The sequence below is a fragment of the Strix aluco genome, chromosome 2 (assembly GCF_031877795.1).
Source record: "Strix aluco isolate bStrAlu1 chromosome 2, bStrAlu1.hap1, whole genome shotgun sequence".
Lineage (NCBI taxonomy): Eukaryota > Metazoa > Chordata > Aves > Strigiformes > Strigidae > Strix > Strix aluco.
The window spans coordinates 73918560-73934829 of record NC_133932.1 but is presented as its reverse complement, the minus strand read 5'-3'; positions in this window follow the sequence as shown (position 1 = coordinate 73934829).

The window sequence follows — 16270 nt, the reverse complement described above, 5'->3', positions numbered from 1 at the left end:
AGTAATATAAACATTAGCCAGTGAGGTCATTAGGATCTTCAGACTCCTTCTGAAGGCTTTACTTGAGAGATTAGTGGGAGGAAGATTGCTCAGACAATCAATTTCTCTTCCTTTGAATTAGATTTCTTTCATAACAGAACAGCTTAAGTTACAGTAAGAGGGAACGAGAGAATGGTTACAAAGTCTTAGGAAGAACTATTTTTAAAGTAATGGTGGGAACCAGTGTCTGGACTGTAGTGTCCCCACCCCCAAATCATCTGTTCTGTCCTGAACTTCTAATATAACCTACTTGGTGAAGAATTTGCCAGTTAGGATTTATCTTGCAAAAGGACTTTAAAGTGCATGTGATAAATGTTGACATAGTTTTTCATGTTGAGCTTGATTTGATGCTCAGATCTTATGAAGAATTTAAGAAATTTGGACTAGGCTGTCCCCTGTATAAATAAGCACATCTCCCCACCTGATGTCCCCAGCCTGGGATGTTGCAGATGACAGACTGGATAAAAACAAACCAGCTGAATGAAGAGATGTGGGGTGTGGGGGTGGCGAATACCAGAGTAACATCCTGCAAAATTGCATGGAAAACTGTAGTATAGTGGTGGTGCAGGCAGAAAGCTTTTAAGAAGATGGATCATAGTTTCAAAGAAGATTAACATAAGCTGTTACACAAAAACAAAGCGAGTTCAGATAATCAGGCTCTCACTTGGTTTAGCATCTTGACAAAGAAAGGAGGAAACACACTGGAATTAAAAACACGTTTCAGGAAAAAACTCTTTAACACAACCAACCCATGGAACTCGCTGCCATTAGTTATTGTTAAATTCAGTATCTTGAAATTAGTGAATATTTAGCATTTATATAGATAAAAATATAATTTGAAATTAAATATAGATAGATTTTTCAAAATAAATTGACCTCTAGACTTCTGTTGTTTCAATTACTTATTGAAGGGGTATTGTACCCATCACAATAGACAGTGAGAAATCAGACTACTGATCTGATCTTGGAGATAAATGATGCTTTCAGTGATACTGATGTTTGCACAACTGGTCATCTCCTGGCTCATTCAAAACCAAATATGAAAGTTATGCAAAGAAACAACAATTTTCCATTGTTTAAAACAGGCAATATGGAATAGTCTGAGCACAAAGAGCTGTTCAGATATAGTCTGTAGTACAGAGAAGACATCCAACATCTCATCTTCATTGTTTTGTGCTGCTCAGTATTCACTCAGCTGTGGACGGATGTTTTCAGACATCAAATAGTCAGCAGCAGCACTGAAAAATGAGTAACACTGATTCCATTAAAGAGAGCAATAAAACTCTCATTGGACTTCTATAGAAGAAGAATTTGGACAATGCAGATGACTTTTGAATATCTGTATATATTCTTATTTATTTCTCCTATCTTGCTACATTCTGAGAACCTAGTTATTGTATTCCTTAAACCAGATCCTGCAAAAGCGAAACTCCCACTGCTGCCAATTTTTAAAATACAAAGAAAAGCTTTTGCATAAAGAGCACAGATACAGTCTTTTTGTAAGCCAAAGGTTATACAGCACCATAGGAATATAACACTCAAACAGAAAATAAAGGTTATATATTTCTGTCAGGAGACCTCTGGCATCTTGCTTAGACAATAGGTGCGCTGGTCACTATCTGTTGCTAGAAGAAGAGTGTTTCTTGTTCAGAACCGGTTACTTAAGTTATGGCAATTTTGGCTAAATAAGAAACATAAAGTATACATGAGAATGTATGTATAGAAGAGAAAGAAAAAATTATTTCCTTTTGGAGGAAAAGGCAGATGCATTCCCATAGTTACACATAGCAATAATTGTTGGAAGGCACGAGGAAAAAATTTATTAATTCAACTATCAATTCTCAAAGTGTTATTATCTGTTGAGAAATTCAGAAAATTTCAAGCTAAGGAAAATAAAGACTGTTTTTTCTGAATCTGCAATTTCTGTCAACGTAGGCAGCATACAGATGAATATTAACCTCTCTGACTGTCTTTAATGTATAACATATGGTTGTTGCTGCTGGGCTTGTTGAAGGAGTTAGGCTGAGGGTATGGGGGAAGGAGGGAAAAAGAAAAGATGAGCGATTCTGGTGAGCATTTGCTGTTTGTACTCTAGCTGCAAAAACTGAACGTGTTTGCAAGAGGGAAGAAAATTCAGCACTGCTGAAAACAAATGGCCTCACTTAAAGAAAACTGGAGGTGGTTAGGGAAGGGAATTTCTTTACTGAAAACAAATGTATTCTCACTGTAGAAAAAAACCTACAACAACAAACAAACAAAATGAACTCAGTATCTCAAGACTGCTTAATACCTAGCTGGAAAGCTGTTTCTCGCTGATTGGAAGAGAAAGGGCAGTAGGAGGGGTTGCCTCGAATTTCTCCCAAATGAAGGATTGTGGGGGTGGACTAGAGGGGGTTGAAGACTGTGTAACATCAGGAGACACATTTGTTCAGTCTGCACTGGCATTTCCAAGCTGAAGAATTTGTTTCTGCAAAAAAGGTTAAAAACTGTTCTGTGTCTTGGATTAAATTAATTTCTTTGGCATGAAAAGAGACTTTTACTTCCCTCTGCTTGGTGCCCAAATCAGAGCAATCTTATTTTGTTTCTGTTTGCTGTTTTAGTTTGCCAGCATTGTTAGGCTTTCGCTTGCTTGCACAGAAATATTCTGTCATTAAATCTGATTTCTTTCCCCTGTTACACATCCTAATTCACATCGTTGTCCCCCACTGGTCCTTGTCGTCTTTCCCACTCTAAATGTAGGAAATTAAATTTTTATTAAAACTTGTTCAAATCTTGCTCAGGGCTTGTTTAGTTCTCATTTCTCTCTACTGGAGGAAAAAAAAATGTAAATACAAGAAGCTAGAACTTTCTTAAGTTTCAACAGCTGTTGGGGGGAAGGTTTTCTTGTTTGAGGTATTATTTTTAAATGTTTTATTACAGAAACTGTATTCTGTTACCTGAAATATATAATTCAACTACCAATGCATTTTTAAAATATTTTTCCCACCTGAGATCACAACTAGTTAAAAGTATATCCACAATGAATCTAAGGTCCAAAGAGTGTTCATCATTCTCTATGAATTCCACTTTTGCTACAGTTATGCTCAATGCCTGCATAATGTTTTGATGATACTTATCTAACCAGTTTTTGAAGACCTCCAATAGTAGAGACTGCAATTCTCTTAAGGACAGCAGTTCAATGTATTTATTGTGACAAAATTTCTGGTTCTTTTTTTCTCATCTCCTCCCAATCTACAACAGTTTCTTGCTGCAATTTATGCTCATTATTTCCTGCACTATCTCACACAGACATGAGAATCAGATTATTTCGTTGTTAACAAGCTTTTATGTTCCTGAAAGCTGTCCTCTTTCTCTTATGAGCAACCCTAATTCTTATACTGGTGAGACTCACAAGATCTATGGGTTTTCCCCTTTACAACTTGTGTAATACTACTGACATACACTCTGCATATCATCTGTTTATGAAAAACAACCAGATCTTAATGAAATATTCAAGGATAACATAGACTGCATCTTCTAATAGTGAGTTTCAGGTGAAAACAAAGCAGTTCTATTTTTGTCTGGCTCTTTAATATATACTTTTCTAGTGGTTTGGACAATATTCTTGGTAAAGAAACAGTAAAAAAAGAAGTTACTTCATTTTTTGGTGGCCTGGTGTACATATCTTCATTAAACAAAAAAGGGGAAAAAAAAAAGCAGGTCAAGTGTATGTCCTTTCCAGATATATTTCTTGTTTTATATTTAGCTATTTCTGTTCTGCCTCAAGCTTTTTTCTTTTTCCTGTGGGTGAGACCAGATTTCACTGTCCCTGTGCCACCTCTGCCTCATGCAGTCTAGTAACAGGAGAGAGAAACCCAAACTGATTCACTGGGGAGTTCTGTAATGTGGCAACTGTCCCTAACCTTCCATTTAAGTAGACCTAGACTAATGTAATGGTGCATTGTTTAAGGTCTTCCTTCTTGCAGCCTATGTTTATTTCATCAATTTTCATGCAGTTGGTAAGTTCTATTTACTGCTATCTTTTTACTTGTACGGCTCTGTGCAGTCATCATGACAAAGAATTACTCTTGAGAGGTATTCGAAAGCTTTCCAACTTTTCTGAATGTGACAGTATAGGATGCTGGAAATGGTTGAAGTCATGGAGTGAAAAATATCATGGGAGTATGACTCAGGACTAGTCATCACCACCTGGAAAGCTGTCATTAAAAAAAAAATCATGTTAGAATTCAACATACAGTTCTGAGTCTTGCAAAGTTGCTGGAAGGCATGTTAACAAACAAGAATCAAGTTCTGGAGGTTTACATTAGTGGTCTTTCTTCAGGGCAAAAGTTTTGTCTTAAAGAAAGAGACCTTCCGAAGTCAGACTTGACCTCTAGAACTGGTTTTCAAAATGAGGTCACTTTGGGCTTCAAACTTCCTCCACACTACCTCACTTTCCTCTAAGTGCTGCAGGCTATTGCAAGAAGTGAAGCAGCATCTGATATTCCAAATTATGCTGGATTACAACATTCCTGATAACAAAGCAACTCTAATTAATGTGAGATCAGTCTCAAGTCACTATAGTCTTTTCTGCAGTCTTTGGGACATAAACCAAAAACCACCAGTTGTTCTGCCAAGCTAGTTTCAGGGTTGGACTTTGTGCTCTATTAATGCCCAAAGGATGCATGAGGATCTGCTCTGAAGTATTTAACCATAGAAACTGGCCATGTACACATCTTAGAACCACCCTATACTTCTAAGTTTTGTCTATGTTGGATCATACTTTACTATTTAAATCTGTTTCAGTATTTAATTTTATCTTTCAAGCAAATGATTTGAAATCTATTGCACTCTATTTTTTTCTGCCTCTTGTGCTGTTCTGTCAGTTCAACTCTTCAGGATTCTCTCAGCCGTATTATTTTATTTTCCCCATTAACCATCATAGTGGCATCTAGCTTGCTGAAGTACTCTAAGTCCAAAAATGTCCCACAGGGGGGTCTTTTAGGATGAGGCCCTACTTAAGTTCATCATTAAACATAAATGAGAATATGGAATGGCCCCTGAATCTACATGAGAAGTAATAAAACATTTTTTTCTTTAATCTACAATATTTACTCTCCTTTCTTCCTAATCCAGTCATAATTCTTTGGAAGAACATAATTAAACTAAAACTACAAGCATTAAAACTGCTTTGGATTTTAGTTATCGTTTTTCCTTTTATCTCCTTTCATTTCTAGCTGTCTTGTTAGCATAATGGTTGTATTGGCAGTCATTACAAGAATGAGATTATAGAGTGATGAACGCTTCCATCGTGAAGTATTTAAACAAGGGTGTAAGCTCATTAGGAACTCAGTGGCTGTAGTGGGAGTCAAGAATGCTCAGCACCAGCTAAAAAATACACAACCTATTGCAGAATCTGGCCTAACTGTTTAATTCTCAGTTCCATTTCATTTCCAATTGTCTTTGTTGTTCTTTTTTATAATTTACTCGTTTTTTTTAATTTTTTTTTTTCCAGAAGACCTTGTCATTTGCAATCTAAATCAGCAAAGCTGCATGAGTTTGGCAGGAGAAGGTGCTCAGCACATCATGAACTGAAGTAATTGCAGTCTCCCATCTCTATAGTATTAGGATGCTTCATAAATTTCAAAATATTTACTTACACAGGCTATGCTCAGCACCTCAAATAATCTTCCCCTGAAAATTCTCAAGTTGTGTTACATGCATTCTATAACTTCTTGGCTTTACAGTAATTTCTGACTGAAACTGTAAAGTGCACATCAGTTATAAGCATTTAATCTTCTTTTTTATGCAGCTAAAACTAAAAAAGCCATTTCTGTCTTTAATCTTCTTTTGAATTATTTGCCCTGTCCATTGATTACTATTTTCTAGTTATGACCCTAATAAACATAACTATAATTCTGAGGTTTTATTGCGTATGTTTGCATTATTGTATTATACAACAATCAAGAAAAGAGCCATACACATGATTACACACAATCCCTAAATGATATCACACTATGTGAAATATACCACCACTTTGTGAAATATATCAGTGAATGATCTTCCCATTTTCACACCCTTTCATGCTATTTTGTTGGAATTATCAGGTGAAACAAAAACAGTAATGGAAGTCTTTGCCAGTATATTTTTGGAGGAAAAATATAGCAGTATATGTTTGAAAAAATAGGTTTGAAAAAGTTGGAAGCAACAATTAAGAGCAGTTCTTTCACAGTACATTTTGAATAAGAAGACATCAGCTCACAATGTAGAAAACCACTATGGATAAAACTGATCACAAAGCAATAGAGTTTGTGATTTTAAGGTGAGGAACAAGTGAGAGCAGTGGAACAATAAAAATCTTCATACAAATGCAAATTTCAGCACAGACAATTGCTAGAATAGACCCCAGGCAGGGAAAAAAAAAAATTAGAAAAAGCTTTAGTTTTGACAAATGTGACTACTAAGTCAAAAGAACTGTTTCAATACAGAGAAGAGATGGGAAATTATATGCCATTACTGATACAAAATCTTTAAACTAAAAAGATTTGTATGTAACCTGTCCCTGTCTCTAAGACCCAATGCCACAGAAAATGTGTATCCATATAGACATATAAAACAGAGGAACAGAAGACTGAAAGAAATAACACTTGGTAAGGAACACAAAGTTAGGAAAGCTTTTCTAAACAAGACAGACAAGCAAGGAGAGCAGGGATTCTCTTACTGGACAGGAAGCAAACCATAGATGACTCAAAAAAAATTCAGTGCTCACTTTGCTAAGTAAAAAAAAAAATAATTAAGTGTCATTGTTATCTTATGGCAGGCAATTATTTTGCATTGCTCTTTGAAAGGTATGCCTAAGCTGGAACACTGTGTCCAGTTTTAGATATCACACTAAGAAAGATGCCAACAAATTGGAACAAATGGAGAGAACAGCAGAAATACAAGGTTTTGAAAATGCAAACCAGAAGGAAAGATTTAAAAGTAAATTGGATTTGCTTAAAGAATGAAAGGGTACATAATAGGTGTCTCCAGGTACATATTAAATTATTGCAAAAAGAGATGGATGATTACTATTCCTCAGTCATGTAATCTGTCTAATTTGCAGCAAGGGAGATTTAGTTTAGAAAATTGTACCCAATATCTGTTTATAAGGATAGTAAGCTAAAGTAACAGCTATTGAAGCTACAAAGCCTGATCAAAGATTAGGTCTGTTCATGAAATGATCAAAGTGTTAAAAATAAATTGGATCAACATTCCTCAACAGTGTTGTAACCATAACTGATTCTTCAACATGGATGAAAAATTTACTTATTCTTCCTGATGTCCTGTATATTACCACACCATTATGTTTGTTATTTAAAAGTCAATCCCTTTTATGACTTTTTTAATGTTTTATGGTATTGTTGTAGGATTTAAGAGCCTCTTTCCTTCCTGTAAAAAGAGATGGATAATTAATATTTCTCAGTTATGTAATCTGCCTAATTTGCAGCAAGGGAGATTTAGTTTAGAAAACTGTACCCAATATCTATTTATAAGAATAGTAAGCCAGAGGAACAGTTAGTGCAGCTATGAAACCTGATCAATGATCAGGTCTGTTAAAATATGTTAGAATATCATCATTGTAATAATTTAACCATAATTATATTTAATTTAAATTATATTGTTATAAAAATCAAAGGTTAACTGGTAAATTAAAATGAATTCTGTACAGTAGCAATTATATGTAAAATCCCCATGACTTTTTTTAATTAAACCATTAATTTCACAAAGTAATTTGTAAAATTAAGACATGTATCTCACAAATCAAATGTTTCATTTTCCAATAGCAAAAAGACATTTGCATTTAGGGTCATCTTGGCATTTAAGGCAACAAATGAAGCTGTCATTAGCCTTTCCGGCAACAGTGACTCCTTGAGAAAATCTTTCTACACTGCTGCTGAAAGCCCTAATCCAGGATCTCTGTTTTACCTTAGTGGTCCCTGATAAAAAGACCATATACTGTTTCTCGGTTAGTTTTTGTTCTCTTGTGTCTTTCATTCTTCTTTACTGTAACACTTTATCTACATCATTATTGTCAACTAAACTCTCTTACTGCTGCTCTGCTCAGCCTATTCTTTTCTACAGCAGCAGTTTTCTTCGCTGTCTTCCCATCAGCTCTTACATCTGATCATATGAGTTTTGTCAGTCAACTGGTCCTAACTCTCCCTTCTTCAGGCAAGTATGAAACACCATCCTTGTACCTCCCAAAGAATGCTTATACTTGTCCTAACCTGTGGGATTTTCTTTCGGCTTTAATGTAGTGCAATACAGAATGGAAATAATTTAACATCTGGAAAGAAAGCTAACAAGTGTAATAGTATAAATCCCTTGGAGGTGAAGCTAGAGGAATTCCAGACACTAGTGAAACCAGCTTCCACCAGCTTTCACTTCCAAACCATACTCAGTTACAAAACCTTCATAAACAACATCAACCAAAGTTTTCTTTTTATTGAACCCAAAGAATTTACTGATGTAAAAATAACTCTTGTTATACTGAAAAGAAAATTTGTCAGCCATGCCACAATGTTTTTGCCTGGTCAGTGACTAAACTTGAAAGATGCACTGCTGTCACTTCACTTGAAGATGGCGGGGGGGGGTGGGGGGGGTAGCGCAAACATCGTAGGTGTTCTTTTGTTTTACTCCTTAAGCAAACTTAATATGTGGCTCATGCTGGGATCAGAATGACAGTGCTTATTGAAAATATGCAAAACACAAGGCCTAATCACCTGTAAACCAGTTGGAGCTTGGAGTCTCCTTAAACATGAGATCTGATAATCATCAGTAGCAGATTTATAACATATTTAAAGAGATACTACTCTATCCTACAAATTTTACTCTATTCTGAGTCTACCAAGGTCCGATGGGTAATTTTTATAAAGATGTATTCAGCCAAAACCAGCATAGTGCCTCCAGCTCTGCCAGCCAGCTAGGCTCAATATCCTCCCACTACAGCAGCAATGGACCGTGGCTACTCCTGAAGCAGCCCAGAACACAGAGAAGACTCTGACAGCTTTGAGAAACCCCAGAAACATCACAGGGGGATTTATTAAACTGAACTACATATGTGTATAATGTAAATGTCTACACCTGACCATTAATTCTGTAAGGAACTGGGGAGGAAGAAGCCATTTTTTGTACCAGTTCACCTAATCATTTCACATTTTTATCTCAGGGTGAGATGAATTGTACTAATCTCTCTACACTTCCTATAAAGGGAGGTAAGCGTGTCTAATTCAGATGTAACTATCTATGCTGTAGAAGTTGAAAGTAATGCAAGATGCAGCCTACTCTACTTGTTTTGAGAAAAGCTTGCCGACAGAATTCAGACTTTAATCCTCCATATTTGAGAAGACCTGCCATCAACTGTGAACCACTTTCTATTCTTTTATTGAAACAAAGTTTAAAACTATGTACACCATTAACAGTGGCAGAGTAATTTGATTTATAATCCAGTCTTTCCAGACAGATGGAATTTTACATTAGCAAGATGATGTGCTACCTCTTTTTTACAAATATATTTACAAATATATTTACTGTGACACTTCTGGATTTATTGAAAGGTATTCCATTTCCATGGTTTTTTTACTTCTTCTCTCTCCCCTAGTTTTCTCCTCAAAACCAAGGAAAGCTAATTTCCAGCTTTAGCCAAAAGAATCACTATTTTTTTAGAACAAAAGTAGTTATTTCAAGATTACTTTCATTTCAAAAATGACCTTAAAAAAATTCAAAAGCATATCACATAATTCCAAAATGAGATCAGACATTTTACGTTAACAGAAATGCTTGAGGATACTCTCCTAATTTCCTTCTCCACCATAAAGCACTGAGCTTGTTTTATCAAAGAACTTTGAAAAGCATGTGTTGGTTAGTTTGCTCTTCCTTAACACAGATCTCCTTTTCTGCTTTCCACCCCTCTATCACACACACACAAACACCCCCTTGTCAGGGTCACCATTAGCCGGGGTCCTTATTTCTCCATGCGGGAACAGAAACGACGCAACACCAATGTGATGATCAGGTCGTCCATCTTTTTTTTTTTATTCCTTTTCTGGTTACATTTATATTCTACTAAGTTCTGTACACGCACTCATCTATCTTCTAATAGGCTACAGGTCATCTACACACGCTGTTCACGCGCCTCTACAAGCATTTGCATTGGTTAATTGCAATTAGCACGTAAAGCCCAAAACTTGCCAAAACTCCCTTATCCCATACCCTGTTTTGCTCAGACTTGTGTGCTTTTGCTGACCACATGTGTTTCTCACTTATCTGCTATCTTGTGTGTTTTTGCCAGCCTTATTTTGCTGGCCTTGTCTTCGTCCTTGCATTCTTCTGTCTGCACTAACTTTCTCCCAGCGCGGCCCAGACTCTTACACCCCCTCCCCCCTCCCTCCCTCCCAATAACAGACCTATTCTCATAGGTGGTATTCTCAGTATCCTAAGAGCAAACTAATTCCCCTCCTTCCATGTCCACTGTGAGAGCTCTTTGAACTGATTTTGCCTCTTAATTAATTCAGAATAAAGACTGCCACACTATACAACTCCAGCCCAGAAATATACTGACAGCTAACCAACGAGTTGTTTATTACCCATGCATGAAAACAAATAAAGCTAATAAATAAGGAGACAAAGGAACAAACCTGATAGTCTGCACCCACTTAGCAATATCTAACTGTAAACCAAAGAGCAAAACAAAACCAGCTGGCATCTGGCACTTCGGATGTTGCAGAGTTTGCTGCCAGCCACAGGGGCTTCACAAAATCAAACTTTAAAAAAAGAAAAATCTGTGGGTTAGTGTCTGTATTTTGTAATGTTTACAAGCACTTGGTTAATGACACAGGATGCTGGCAGTATCATGCATATAGCATTGGTAATATTATCTACTTCCTATTTTATATTGTTTCCAGTGGCGATTCATGGATGTATGTGCTCCCATGCTGTTAGGTTAAAATACCATGCTGTTTTTCAGAGTAACTCACTAAAAGCACTACCAGCATAGAGTGAGTCAAATTTTGCTCAGTCTGTGGCACTGAGTGAAGAATGACTGAAAAGCAAGATGAAGCTGCTAGACTTACATTTAGTGTACTTGGTGGAAAAGCAGTATAAAACTACTTCCCCCTGCAGGGAAATATAAAACTACCTCCCCAAAACCTCATCTAATTTCTGATAGAGGCAGACTTGCCCTTTCTTAGAGGAACTGGAGAATTTTCTTTTCTGTGTCCTTGCTCCCTGTTTTCCTACGGGTGAAAAAAATAATTATTTAATTATCCAACATGTTACAGTCTCTGTAGTGTTTCCAGGAAGACACAAAAAATGATATTTTTTTCTTCTAGAAGAGTTTCATTTGGCGAAAGGAAAACTTGCATTTCAAGGCTGAAGCAGGAGATGTGTTTGAGGTTTCCTGCTGGGAGCATTTAGTATGGAGCACTCATTCAGGCAAGGGTGTGCTGGTGGTGCCATGCCACAGAGCAAAGCTGTGGGATAAAATCATCACAGTTGCAAAGGTCATCTCAAGTAATTCATCAAATTACCTGTAAATATGACTTTTCTATTTCATCTGACTTCAATCAGCTTCCCAGCATTTCTTTTAACTTGTGTCACATGTTTTCTTTAATTCTTATCTTGAAACATCTATTTTTACTTTGACTGTTCCTTTTCAATTCCTTCCCTCACTGAGACTTCATTAGATAGCTTTCAGACTTTTTTTTTTTTTTTTAAATGGGGCAGTTTTTCCTCTGAGAAAAGAATGAACATCTGTGCACATTATATCTAGATTTCTTTTTTTTTTTAAATCAGAATGTATACAAAGTATTTGCTTAACTTGAACAAAAGGGGAGAAGAGGCTGGGGGAAAAGAAAGGAAAAACCCCATTACAGTCTCAAGAAAGTCCCAGATATCAGAAAAACAAATGACCCAGTTCCTGAAAAAAATTCTGTGAAAGCACAGGCAAGGTTTTCTCTCTGGTTACTCCTTCAAATTCCATTCCAGCTATCTGGTTGTAAACTTTGCCCTCCTTTTATTTTCATGCTTTTTAACTGTCCAGCTTCACCCCAAAAATCCTGATTGAATCAAAAACCAAAAGAAAACACTGTATCTGCCTTGAAAACTTCTTATAAAGATATATTATAAATCACAATTTCTAATGCTTATGTAAGGGAAGGAATGTTGTTTTCGCATAATAAGCCTGATGGGAAGGGCAGGAGCGATTCACCAAAGCAATCAACAAGAGCAATTCACAACCATTGAAATCCCTGGCCTAGAGCTAGAAGACAAGTGGTCTTTTTGTCAACTGTGATGACCCAGTACTTGCAACTGGCTTTAGATGGATGCAGATACCGAAAGACTTGGGGAACCTAAATTTCGAACTTTTCCTTCTTAGTACGCTTGCGTGATGAGCTCATGCATATTAACTTCTCCGCCCTGGAGAAAGCCAAGGTTCATTTCCATGAACATGCGATGTATGAACACATACACGAAGGGGTGTATCGGTAGGCGGTTCAGTAAGTGTGTACACCCTGTAGTACTCAACCAATGAGGAATCAGGGGAGGGAACTCGTGGTTGGGAGAAAGGGATATAAACCATTGCACGATGGCTGTTAGGTGTGTCCACCTGATGGGGGCGCCCGGTCTTGCAAGAACATAATCTGAGCCGTTGATAATTGGCAACTGAGCGTTTCTCACACTTACTTTCTGCATTATGTTGAATGGCTGGAATCCCACACTTTTCCCATGTTTTTAATAAATGGACATGTCACTGGAAATGCACCAGCCTGGTTAAACAGTTGACTGGTGTCACAACTGCTAGTGTTCCACTTGTTTATTTTGACGACTTCCACATGCTGTACCTTGAGTCCCGCTGCTACCCTACTTAACTTGACATGTTTCTGTTTATGCTAAGCAGGTTGGATCTTATTGCATCCATTTAGGAACAGATGTTACTTAGTATACCCTGAACTCCTTCATGCCGTCTTTTTTCACAGCTCTCTGAGAACCGACTGCAGGTACTGCACTCTCACTTCTTTGTCACAGAACACAACAGCTCCTGGAAAGAGAGAAGAAGAAAGATGAGCTTTTAATGTTGTTATGAAACCATATGCACCCTGCTGCCACCATATCAGAGAGTGTGTTTTCTCCCAGAGTGTTTAATACACCTCTTTTGACACTACAGAAAATGAATTGTGAAGGATACAGCAGTTAGAAAAATGTTGATTTTTGCCTGGGGAAAAGAAAATCAGAAAAGGTTATAAAATTCACTGTTCAATATTAACTTAATCACAATACATATTTTAGCAATGTACAGTGTGCTACTCTTAATGCATAGCTATGGTTCCGTGCCTGCCTCTTTCTCTAGTCTAGCCTGCAGCTCTTGCTGGCTGTGAAAGTTAAGATTTATAGCAATAATATTTGCTATCTGACAATGAGTTTCAAAGCTAACAGCTTTGTGGTGTTTTCCCTATCTTGTTGCATATGTTTTTTCACTCGCAACACCCATTAAAGTTTAATAGGAGAATTGTGCACATCATGAACATGAAAATGAGAATATAATTACCCCTCTGCTTTCAGATCACTAAAATCAATCTTCTTGTTTTGTTACAAAGTCTCAGGCTGGCTGTAGTTGAAACTATTTTCACAGAAATCCTCAGAAAACCCAGTAAGAGTAATGACTACCTATGCTACAAATCTGAATATTTCTTCTTATGTCTGAATTTTGAAAGCCATTTATCCTTTTCTCATAATACATTATCCAATACCAAAATTCACAAAGTATCTAAATATGATGCTGTTTGTCTGAGGTGATTTCAAAGGAAATGCAAAAATAGTACCAGGAAAATTATTGCTCAACAGCCTTAGACCACCTTCTAGACTGCAGTGCGTTCTGTAAGGGACAAGGGTTTGTCTTTCCTTTAAATAACTTTTATGCATATAACTGATATGGAATTCTGTCCTCGGGAAATAACGAGTGCTGGTAACAGACATATTTAACTTGGAAATATGACTGCATAACCATTCCTACAGTACAGCAGCAGTCTCTGAAGCTCAGACAGCTCCAGAGCAAAGCTGCCAGTTGACAGTATGGTCAACAAAGGTTCGTCACCCAAAGCAGCACCTACCGCTGATTTTGCTAATAAGTCTTCTCTCAGGTAGCATTTGTGCCAGAATAAAGCCTACCTGAAAACATCGCTCAGGTAGATGGGACCTTGACCACAGCTGCCCCAGCCCTAACTGATAAAGTGGTTCTGGTGTGTGCTCAGAGAACAGGGGTGCACAGATAAATGTCATGGGGATGCTGGACCAAGAGCACTGCTAAATGAGACATGGTCTAATCTGTCCTGCTCTAGTGGTTTAGGTACCTGCAGGAAAGAAATAAAGAAACACAGCCAAGCTATTAGCAGCTTGATATCTCTGTAACTTGTTTGGGGCAGGAGGCTGGAAGGTGATGGTAACACAGGTAATGAACTGTAATTGGCTCTGGATATGGGGAAAAACACAGACATCAGCCTGGGGCTCCTTAAGTAGCAAGGCCTTTGGCAGCTTATTCTGACAATCTGTTTTTAAACAGCAATAGAGTGAAAACAGCTGCCCCTCAGGGGACACTCGGTACCTGGATGTCTGGCACCCTGTATGGGTCTGGGCTTGAGGGGCAGCTACATGCTGGGTCTGGGGCTGCCGGCCAGGACTCGGTGGCTGTGAGTGTCCTCCTTCCCCGGGGACCACGGTGCAGGTTTGAGCTGCACCAAAGTCAGGGGGAAAGCCAGGGCCAGCGTTGGTGTGAGTGTGTAGTGTGCTTGTGTCGGGGCACAGTCATCTTAGAACTGAGATCTGAGCACAGAAATCATTATCCCATCTCCTGTGTAAATAAATTATATTTCATGCCACTGAGTGGTACAATTCTGTTCTTGTGGTTATGGAACCCTAAACTTCCCCATGACAAGCATTGCAATAAATATTTAGTTCATTCACAGGCAGCAGATGTTTATCTTTGTTGTAGATTTCAAACTGTCTCACATCAAAATTTCTGAAACCTAGGATTTCTCATGCACCGAGTAATATTTATTTCTGTTGTATTTCAAAACAAAATCCATCATGAAAATCTCACCATTATGGCACAATTTTATTTCTAAATGAGATAAATATCTGATTCCTTCTCTCCCGCCTTCTTCAAAACCATCTGCAAATTCTTTACTTTTGGCTAGCTGAAAGGATAGAGAAAAGTGCATAAAATGTTTTATTTGTTTCTCCACAAGTGTTCAACTTCAAAGAGAATTCTTAATCACCATTTGCTCTTCATGCAAAATATGGTTTCAGAGAAAATTTTGAACTTGAAAAAAGCTTTTTAAAGAAGTTGTTAAAAATGTATTTCATAAATAGTAGATGTTCATATGGTATTTGCAAACACATACATTTAAAAAAAAATGTCATGACAAATATCTCTAAAAACATGAATAATCTGAGCATCTTCAGTACAGATACTCTTCAATAAGTTATTGGCTGTAAATAGCAATTATATCTGTCATTATATTGTCTAGATAGCCTTACCTGGATCAGTCTCCTGAGTACATGCAATGGAAAAAAAGACAATGGATCAGGTTCTCATCTGGTCTTTCCAAGCATATATCTACTGACTTTAAATGACCCTTTTCAAATGAACCAGTGAAAGATCTTGTCTACTGAATGAAGACTTATCATAAAGAGTTTACATTTAACCTACTGGGAATATCCTATTCAGACTTGTTTGAAACATTCCATTTTTATAATGTTCATTATCAATGTCCCCCTTTTGTAGTAAATTACTCTAACCAATTGACTTTTACTTTGTCACTGAAGATGTTTAACAACTAGTTTCAAAGATTTAATCCAGCTGGTCCAAATTTTTCATCCAGTTGATCATCTGCTGCTTTTTATTCATGGTATGCTGGTCTTTAATTAAGCCATTAGGTCTTCTGTTGTATCTTTTAATGTAGAAGGATTTTGAAGTATAGGGGAAGTACGTTTAACTATTTGTTCCACCATAGGCTTCCCAAACCTACATGACAGGTGTCAGTAACTCTTTGACAGGGTGAATGCCCTCACACGCCAGTTTGACTGGCACTCTCAGTTCTGGTCTTTCTTTGCCTATGGCCCCTGGAGCATGCTGTTCAGCAGAGGGACCCTGCACACACCTAGCACTCCAGCAGGACATTAGCTCCCGTTCAACAGCACCATAGGCACATTA